The 10,870-nt window shown below is 44.5% G+C and overlaps 1 protein-coding gene across 1 annotated transcript in view; it reads left to right on the top strand.

Annotated features, from left to right (window-relative positions):
- OGDH (oxoglutarate dehydrogenase) overlaps positions 1–10,870 on the top strand; it is a 481,583-nt gene that overhangs the window by 356,682 nt on the left and 114,031 nt on the right. The window lies entirely within an intron of this gene.

Genomic DNA, 10,870 nt, shown 5'->3' with positions numbered 1-10,870 from the left:
GGTGATACCTTGTCTTTAAAAAAAGGGAGAGTGGAACGAAAACTTGGATTAAATAAGTAGGGTCATGGAGCTTGTTTACATCCCCTAGTTACAGCACACCCTTTTGAAAGTGAAAAACAAACTAGAATGTTACTTAGTGGGCATGGAATCGAAGCAACGGAAGGTTGAAACTTTGTTTTTATCAAGGCCGGGCGGGCGCGGTGGCTCACGCCTGTAATGCCAGCACTTTGGGCAGCCAAGGCTGGTGGATCATCTGAGGTTAGGAATTCGAGACCAGCTGGGCCAACAAGGTGAAACCCCCGTCTCTACTAAAAATATATTTTATCAACAGAATTTCAAAACGTTTATATAAGTAGAATAATTACAATGAACTTTCATAAAGGACTTGAGCATACCTGGATTTTGGTATCCGTGAGGGTCCAGGAATTATCCCCCTTGGATAATAACAGAGGACTGTACTCATCCAACTTCAACAACAGTTTGCTGCCTTTCTCATTTCACGTATCTCTTTCTGCATTTTTTTTTTGAAGTGCTGTATATTAAAGCAAATCCTGAACACCATGTCATTTCACCTATAAATACGTCAGTGTGTGTCTCTAATAGATAAGGACTTTATACTATTATCACACCCACCAAAATTTTAAAAATTATTTAACATCACTTAATACATAGTATGTGTTTAATTTTCCCCATTGCCTTAAAAAATTTTGTAAATTAGATTGTTTAATTAGGGTCCAAACAAGATTTACTTACTGCATTTCATAGAAATATATGTCTCTTAATATATAACAATTCTGGCTGGGCACAGTGGCTCATGCCTGTAATCCCAGCACTTTGGGAGGCTGAGGTGGAAGGATCACTTGAGGTCAAGAGTTTGAGACCAGCCTGGCCAACATGGTGAAACCCTGTCCCTACTAACAATACAAAAATTAGCCAGGTGTGGTGGTGCATACGTGTAATCCCAGCTACTTGGGAGGCTGAGGCAGGAGAATTGCTAGAATCAGGGAGGTGGAGGTTGCAGTGGGCTGAGATGGTGCCACTGCACTCCAGCCTGGGCAACAGAGTGAGATCCTATCTCAAAACAAACAAACAAAAACAGGGCCGGACGCAGTGGCTCACACCTGTAATCCCAGCACTTTAGGAGGCCAAGGTGGGCAGATCACGAGGTCAGGAGTTCGAGACCAGCCTGGCCAATATGGTGAAACCCTATCTCTACTAAAAATACAAAAATTAGCCGGGTGTGGTGGTGCTCACCTGTAGTCCCAGCTACTTGGGAGACTGAGGCAGAAGAATCGCTTGAACCCAGGAGGCAGAGGTTGCAGTGAGCCGAGATCATGCCACTGCACTCCAGCCTGGGTGACAAAGAGACTCCGTGTCCCAAAAAACAAAACAAAACAAAACAAAAAACATGTAACAACATGCATATATATATATATATAAAATTTCCCCTCTCTTTTTGTTGTTATTCATGGCATTTACTTATTGAAGAAACTGGGTCATTTGACCAACAGAATTTTCCACTTTCTGGGTTTTGCTGATTGTATCTTCAGGTGTCATTTAATGTTTTTTGTCCCTGGTATGTCCTGTAATCACAGTTAATTCTAGAGTCAGGGGAGGTTTACAGTGAAACTAATGAAGCTTAATCTTCAGGCCCTCCCTTGCATAGACCCCTGTACCTAATTTCACATTTATAATTTTGTGTCTTTTTCTCAAAGAGGACTGTGAAATTTGTATAGTTTAAGGCCCCACAAAGCTTGGATTTACCCCTGGCTAGAGGCTTCGTTAGGTTTAGGTGTAATGTTGAGGTTTGGGTTTTTTTGTTTTGTTTTGTTTGCAATAACACTTCATGCCTGGCACTATGTACTTCTATTGAGGCACAAAGCGGGTTTGTCTCTTAGTAATATTGTAATTCATCTCTCAATCTGGGGGTTGTCATCCTGATTATCCATGAAGTTTACCATCAGCCTTTCTTCTAATAGTCTAGCAAACACTGATGATCATTAGACCACTGGTTCTCAATGAGGGTTGATTCTGCCCTGTCCTACCAAGGGGAAATTTGGCAATGTCTGGAGATATTTTGGATTGTTGCAACTGGGTGGGGGGTGGTGGGTGGTACTGCTGTTTATCTAGAAAACGAATGCAAGGAATACTGCTAAACATTGTATAATTCACAGAGCACACCTCCCCCCCACAGCAAAGAATTATCCAGCTCAAAATGTCAGTAGTACCCAGGTTGAGAAACTTAGTGTAGTTTTATGATGTTCCTTAGGTGTGCAAAGTGGTGATTTCAAATGCTCTCATTTCTCCTGCATTTATAAGATGAGATTCTTCTACAAAGGTGAGCATTGCCTCATCTCTCTGGTTACTTTGAAATACAATCCATTCGGGATAGCCAGGATGTATGCTTGATGCCTTCCCGGGCACAGTGGCTCTGCCTATAATCCCAGCACTTTGGGAGGCCAAGACAGGAGGACTGCTTGAGCCCAGGAAACGGCAAGATCTTTACAAAATATGTAAAAATTAGACAGGCATGGTGATGCATGCCTGTAATTCCAGCTACTTAAGAGGCTGAGGCAGGGAAATGGCTGGAGCCCAGGAGGTTGAGGATACAGTGAGCCGTGATGGGGCCACAGCACTCTAGCATGGGTGACTGAGTGAGACCTTGTCTCAAATAATAGTAATAATGATAAAGATGGATGGATGGATGCCCCAGCAACCTCTAACTGTGACCACTTTGGGTTCTTTGGGGAGAAGGGGCAGTGCTATCATGAATTGATGGATGTTTAGATATTTGATGTGCTTTAATCCATTACAGTCATTGTCCTTTTTTAAATGTTCAGATTGTCTCATCAAATATTTAGTTGCTCCTGTGTCCTTCTGGCACAATCCTAGTAATCCACAATCCTAGTAGTCTTTAGGTCAAGCTTGTCCAACCCGTGGCCCATGCAGCCCAACACAAATTCGTAAACTTTCTAAAAACATTATGAGTTTTTTTTTTTTTTTTTAGCTCACCGGCTATTGTTAGTGTATTTTATGTGTGGCCCAAGACAATTCTTCTTCTTCCAGTGTGGCCCAGGAAAGCCAAAAGATTGGACACCCTGGACTTCCTTGCTTTCCGTTTTATACATTTACTGCCCTAGAAACAAAATCAACCATTTCTCCAAGGAACCCTAATTCACTTTAGTAAGAAATGGTATTTGTATTGGCAAACTTCTTTTCTTTTTTTTCTTTTTTTTTAAGGAGGATCCTGAAATTTGTCTTAACTGAGAGATAATATTAAAGAGATTGTATTCTCCACTGCAGAAAATTTAACTTAGGAGGTAAGGCACCGTGGCTCATGCCTGTAATCCCAGCATTTGGGAGGCCGAGGCAGGAAGATTGCTTGAGTCCAGAAGTTCAAGACTAGTCTGGGCTACATGGTGACACCCTGTCTCTACCAAAAAAAAAAAATTAGCTGGGCATGGTGGCATGGGCCTGTAGTCCCAACTACTCAGGAGGCTGAGGTGGGAGGATTGCTTGACCCCCAGGAGGTTGAGGCTGCAGTGAGCTGTGATGGTGCTGCTGCACTCCAGCCTGGGCAACAGAGTGAGACCCCATCTCCAAAAAAGAAAGAAAATTTAACTTAGGGAGTCTAATTCCCCAGATGAGAGATTTTTCTGCTCAGAAGCCATGAGGCAATTTCTACCAATGTTTGTCTAGGCTCTTTGTCTAGACCAGCCACCCCTTCCTTCATTTGTTCAACCAGTATGTGCTGTGCAGCCATTTGTGCCAGCCACTGTTCTAATGGGAAAACATAGGTGACCAAAACAAAAATCCTTGTCTAGGCCAGGCGCAGTGGCTCACGCCTGTAATCCCAGCACTTTGGGTGGATCATCTGAACTCAGAAGTTCAAGACCAGCCAGGACAACATGGCGAAACCCCGTCTCTACCAAAAATACAAAAAATTAGCCAGGCATGGTAGCAAGCACCTGTAGTCCCAGCTTCTCTGGAGGCTGAGGTGGGAGGATCACTTGAGCCTGGGAGGCAGAGGTTGCAGTGAACCGAGATTGTGCCACTGCACTCTAGGCCTGGGTGAGAGTGAGGCCCTGTCTCAAAAAACAACAACAACAACAGCAACAAAAATCCTTGTCTCCATGGCTTTATCTTGATTGTCGTCTGCCAAACAAGATAAATAAAGAGATATAGAGCATGTCAGATGGAGATAAGTATCAAGAATAAAAATAAGGCACGGAAGAAGAAAGTATAGTGGACTTAGGCCAGGCGCAGTGGCTCACGCCTGTAATCCCAACATTTTGGGAGGCCGAGGCAGGGGGATCACGAGGTGAGGAGATCGAGACCATCCTAGCTAACATGGTGAAACCCCGTCTCTACTAAAAAAATACAAAAAAATTAGCTGGGCATGGTGGCGGGTGTCTGTAGTCCCAGCTACTCGGGAGGCTGAGGCAGGAGAATGGCGTGAACCTGGGAGGTGGGCTTGCAGTAAGCCGAGACCGCGCCACTGCGCTCCAGCCTGGGCGACACAGCGAGACTCCATCTCAAAAAAAAAGAAAAAGAAAAGAAAGTATAGTGGACTTAATGGGGGACCAGAAGACATGTCCATGTTTGAATCACTGGAACCTGTGAATGTGACCTTATGTGGAAAAAGAGTCTTTGCAGATATAATTCAGGATTTTGAGACTTGATAATCCTGGATTAACCAGGTGGGCCCTAAATCCAATGACAGGTGTCCTTATAAGAGATAAGAAATACCTCACCTAATAATGGCTACTATTAGAACAACAAAAACAGAAAATAAATTGTAAAAGAGTGTTAAATAATTAAAAATAGAACAATCATACAATCCAGCAGTCTCACCTGCAAGTATTTATCCAAAGGAAGTAAAGTCAGGATCTGGAAAAGATATCTACACTCCCATTTTCATAGCAGCATTATTCATAATAGCCAAGAGGTGGAAGCAATGTAAATATACATTGTACCTACCACAAAATGTGGTATATACATACAATGGAGTATTATCAAGCCATAAACAGGGATGAAATTCTGATTCATGCTACAACATGGATGAAACTTAACATTATGCTAAGTAGTATAAGTCAATCACAGAAAGACAATTGCCATATGATTCCATTTTGATAGTGTCTAAAGTAGTCAAAATCATAGAAGCAAAAAGTAGAATGGTTACCTGCGGGGGGAGCTGTTGTCTAATGGGTACAGTTTCAGATTAGCAAAATGAAAAAGTTCTGGAGATCTGTTTCATAACAATGTGAATATATTTAATATACTGAACTGCACACCTAAAAATGGTTAACATGGCCAGGTGTGGTGGCTCACGCCTATAATCCCAGCACTTTGGGAGGCCAAGGCAGGAGGAATGCTTGAGCTGAGGAGTTTGAGACCAGCCTAGGCAACATAGAGAAACCCTGTCTCTACAAAAAATGTAAAAATTAGCCAAGTGTGGTGGCACGTGCCAGTGGTCCCCAGTTACTTAGGAGACTCAGATGGGAGGATGTCATGAGCCCAGGAGGTTGAGGCTGCAGTGAGCTGTGATCATAACACTGCATTCCAGCCTGGGCAACAGAGTCTCAAAAAAAAGGTTAAGATGGTAAATTTTATGTTGTGTTTTTTTCTCAAAATACAAAAAAAAAAAAAAAAAAACATAAAAAAAAAAGAAAAGGAGGCAGTATGATCACAGAGGCAGACATTGGAATAATAATGCTGACATAAGCCAAGGCATGCCTGGAGCCACCAGAAACTGGAAGGGACAGGAAAAAAATCTCCCCGAGAGCCTAGGAAGTGCAGCCCTGCCCACTCCTCACTTCGGACTTCTGCCGTCCGTGACTGAGAGAGAGAATACATGTCTTTTTTTTTTTTTTGAGATGGGAGTTTCACTCTTGTCGCCCAGGCTGGAGTACAATGGCATGATCTCGGCTCACTGTAACCTCCACCTCCTGGGTTCAAATGATTCTGCCTCAGCCTCCCAAGTAGCTAGGATTACAGGCGCCTGCCACAATGCCCAGCTAATTTTTGTATTTTTAGTAGAGACGGCGTTTCACCATATCAGCCAGGCTGGTCTCGAACTCCTAACCTCATGATCCGCCCACCTCATCCTCCCAAAGTGGTGGGATTACAGGCGTGAGCCACCGCACCTGGCCTTGTTGTTTTAATCTATCATGTTTCTGGTAATTTGTTATGGCAGCCACAGGAAACTAAAATGTAAGGAGTGTTTAGCTGGAGGTGGGGGTGGGTACAATTTCAGATGGAGTGGCAGTAAGGCTCCCCAAGAAGGTGCCAGATGAAAGGCCCCTCACGAGGGGCAGTCGTGTGTATACCTGGGAAAAGAGTGAAGGCTGGAGGCTAATGCATGTCTGGTGAGTCAGGAGGGCAAGAAAGCCAGCGGGGCAGGAGGACAGCATGTGAGAACGTCAGAGGAAAACAGTCATAGATGGGCTGGCCTTTTAGAACATTTGAAGGACTTTGGCTCTTACCCTGAGCAAGAACTCTTTAGGGGGTTTTGAGTGAAGAATGACAATCTGAAGTAGGTTTCAGAAGTTTCAGAATTATCCTGTCCAGGCAAGAGATGATCATCCTAACGTAAGGATGATCAGTGGGTACAGAGAATTTTTGCAAATAGCATTTAATCTTTTTGTTTGGTTGGTTTGTTTTTGTTTTGTTTTGTTTTTTGAGACAGAGTCTCGCTCTGTTGCCCAGGCTGAAGTGCAGTGGCACGATCTCGGTTCACTAAGACCTCTGCCTCCAAGGTTCAAGCAATTCTCCTGCTTCAGCCTCCAGAGTAGGCGTGCACCACCATGCCCCATTAAATTTTGTATTTTTAGTAGAGACGGTGTTTCAACATGTTGGCCAGGTTGGTCTCAAATGCCTGACCTCAAGTGATCTGTCCACCTTGCCCTCCCAAACTGCTAGGATTACAGGTGTGAGCCACCGCACCAGCCCAGTTTGGGGTTTTTTTTTGAGGCAGAGTCTCGCTCAGTTGCCCAGGCTGCAATGCAGTAGTGTGATCTTCACTCACTGCAGACTCGGCCTCTCAAGCAATCCTCCCACCTTAGCCTCCCCAGTAGCTGGGGCTATAGGCACGTGCCACCATGCCCAGCTAATTTTTGTATTTTTTTTGTAAAGATGCAATTTCACTATGTTGCCCAGACTGGTCTCAAACCCCTGGGCTCAAGTGATCCGCCCACCTTGGCCTCCCAAAGTGCTGGGATTATAGGCGTGAGCACCTGTCCTTAATAGCATTTAACCTGATCTAAGCAGGTCTTTTATCCCATCTTGCAGTTTACAGGAAATTTAGGAGACAGAGGGCAAAGTTAGAGGAAACAATAAGGCAAATCCAGAGTATGGGAAAGTTTGCCTCAGCCCTTCAAAAACTAGTCAAGAAGAGAGACAAGATAAAGAAAGTGGGGGAAATGTACTAGTTTAAAAGAGACCAAGGCTGGGCGCAGTGGCTCAGACCTATAATTCCAGCACTTTGGGAGGCCCAGGTGGGTGGATTGCTTGAGCCCAGAAGTTCAAGACCAACCTGGGCAACATGGCTAAATCCCATCTCTACAAAAAATACAAAAGTTAAGCCAGGAGTGGTGTTGTGTGACTATAGTCCCAGCTACTCAAGAAGCTGAGGTGGGAGGATTGCTTGAGTCCAAGAGGTGGAGGTTGCAGTGAACCAAAATCGCACCATTGCACCCAGCCAGGGTGACAGAGTGAGACCCTATCTCAAAAAAAAAATAAATAAAAAGATGCATAATACCAAAAAAGACGTGAACCTTGATTGGGCTTCAGTGTGTTACTGTCTGCAAAGACCACTGCTGACAATTCCTCCAATCCCTATAAACACATACTGTTCCTCCCATTGAGGGGTGGAGTCTATTTTCCCTCACCTTGAATTTGGACTGGCCCTGTGGTTTGTTCTGACCAATTCAATGCAGTGGAAGAGAAGCTATATGACTTCTGGGGCTTAGGCCACAAGAGACCTTGCAGCTTCCATTTTCATTCCCTTGGAACCCAGCTGACAGGAGGTCCAGCCCACCCAATTGGACCAGTCATTGGAATGAAGCCATCTTGGATCCTGCAGTCCCAGTGGAGCTGTCCCAGCCAATACCAAACGGAACGCTGATGAGCTATCCCTACTGAAACCACACAATGCAGTTATGCAAATGGAAAAAGTCAGGCAGCTCTCTATGAACTGAAAAGCTTTCTACGAATAGAAAGATTTCCAGGATATACTGTTCAATTTGTTTTTTTCTTTTTTTTTTTTTTCTGAGACGGAGTCTTGTTCTCCAGTCACCCAGGCTGGAGTGCAGTGGCGCAATCTTGGCTCACTGCAAGCTCCGCCTCCCAGGTTCGCACCACTCTCCTGCCTCAGCCTCCAGAGTAGCTGGGACTACAGGCACCCGCCACCGCGCCTGGCTAATTTTTTGTATTTTTAGTAGAGACGGGGTTTCACCGTGTTAGCCAGGATGGTCTCGATCTCCTGACCTTGTGATCCGCTCGCCTCGGCCTCCCAAAGTGCTGGGATTACAGGTGTGAGCCACCGCGCCCGGCCTTTTTTTTTTTTTTTTTTTTTTTTTTTGAGACAGAGTCTCACTCTGCAGCCCAGGCTCGAGTTCAGTGGCACCATCTCGGCTCACTGCAACTTCTGCCTCCTGGGTTCAACTGATTCTCATGCCTCAACCTCCCAAGTAGCTGGGACTACAGGTGTGCACCATCACACCTGGCTAATTTTTGTATTTTTAGTAGACATGGGGTTTCACCATGTTGGCCAGGCTGGTCTCGAACTCCCAACCTCAGGTGATCACCCACCTTGGCCTCCCAAAGTGCTGGGATTACAAGTGTGAGCCACTGCACCTGGCCATCAATTTGAAAAGCAGATGTGGAAGAGAATACATAGTAAACTCTCTTTGGTATCTGTACCTTCATGAAAAAACACTGGAAGAATATTTAAGAAACTAATATAAGTGGTTATAGGTAACCTAAGATTTAGCTCATATACACCAGTAGGGTTATACTGGTTAAAATATAGAAATATTCTTGTCCTGATCGGTAAATGGCCACTACCAAACCCCTGAATTCCCTCCACCTCTGCTCTCACCCCAGGATAAATGATTGCCCCATGATCCAACAACAGCTAACCCCAGCAGGGAACGGGTCTGGCAAGCCAACAAAGAATGAGGTGGATGGTCATGGGGTAGGAGACTTTACAAACAAAACTTTTAAGCATACTTTTTATTTCTGAGCCATATGAATATATCACTTGGTAAAAAGGAATCTGAGGTGAGGTATGGTGACCCATGCCTATAACCCCAGCACTTTGGGAGGCTGAGGCAGGAGGACTGCTTGAAGCCAGGAGTTTGAGGCTGTAATGAGCTATGATCATGCCACTGCACTCCAACCTGGATGACAAAGTGAGACCCTGTCTCTAAAAAAAATAAATAAATAAAAAATTAAAAATCAAAGTCAAAAGGAATTTGAGAGTAAAAAACAGAAAATAATGTGTTGCTTATTTAATAAAATAAAAATTAAAAATTAAGTGCTAGAGACCAGGCGCAGTGCCTCATGCCTGTAATCCCAGCACTTTGGGAGGCCGAGGAAGGTGGATCACCTGAGCTCAAGAGTTTGAGACCAGCCTGGGCAACATGGTGAAACCCTGTCTCTACCAAAAATACAAAACTTACCTGTGTATGGTAGCATGTGCCTGTGGTCCCACCTACTCAGGAGGCTGAAATGGGAGGATGATTTGAGCCTGGGAGGCAGAGGCTGCAGTTAGCCGAGATCGCACCGCTGTACTCCAGACTGGGTGACAGAATGAGACCCTGTCTCAAAAATTAAGAAAGAGGCTGGGCGCGGTGTCTCACACCTGTAATCCCAGCACTTTGGGAGGCCCAGGTGGGCGGATCACCTGAGGTCAGGAGTTCAAGACAAGCCTGCCCCACATGGCGAAACCTCATCTCTACTAAAAATACAAAAAATTAGCCAGGTGTGGTGGCAGGGGCCTGTAATCCCAGCTACTCGGGAGACTGAGGCAGGAGAATTGCTTGAACCCAGGAGGTGCAGGTTACAGTGAGCAGAGATCATGCCACTGCACTCCAGCCTGGGCGACAAGAGCGAAACTCCATCAAAAAACAAAAAACAAAAAAAAAGAAAGAGAGAGAAAAGAAAGAGAGAGAGAAAGAAAGAAACAAAGAAGGAAAGAAGTGCTATTGCCACTCTGAGTGAAACTCGGTCAAAAAACAAAAAAGAAAGAAAGAGAGAGAAGAAAGAGAGAGCAAGAAAGAAGGAAAGAAGTTGCTATTGCCACTCTCTATCACAGTACCATTTTATCTATGGATTTCAAACCAATTACTACCTTGTTTGTACATCCTGAAAATGTCAGCTCTGTAATAACATAGATCCTGTTGTGTTCACCTCTGTATCCCCAGCACCTAGAAGCAAACCAGTATAAATATTTGTTGAATGAGGCTGGTCGGGTGGCTCATGCCTGTAATCCTAGCACTTTGGGAAGCTGGAGCGGTGGATTGCCTGAGCTCAGGAGTTTGAGACCAGCCTGCGCAATGTGGCGAAACCCCATCTCTACTAAAAATACAAAAAATTAGCTAGGCATGGTGGCAGGCACCTGTAATCCCAGCTACTTGGGAGGCTGAGGTGCAAGAATCGCTTGAACCTAGGAGGCGGAAGTTGCAGTGAGCCAAGATCGTGCCACTTCACTCCAGCCTGGGCAACAGAGTGAAACTCTGTCTCTAAAAGCAAACAAATAAACAAACAAATATTTGTTGAATGAATATGGAATGTATACTTTAATGAAAAATCATACTGAGCAAAAGTTATGGGATGTAGTTAAAGGCAGTGTTCAAAGGGAAATATA

This window comes from Pongo pygmaeus, chromosome 6 (genome assembly GCF_028885625.2).
Source record: "Pongo pygmaeus isolate AG05252 chromosome 6, NHGRI_mPonPyg2-v2.0_pri, whole genome shotgun sequence".
Lineage (NCBI taxonomy): Eukaryota > Metazoa > Chordata > Mammalia > Primates > Hominidae > Pongo > Pongo pygmaeus.
This window is presented reverse-complemented; position numbering and strand designations above follow the sequence as displayed.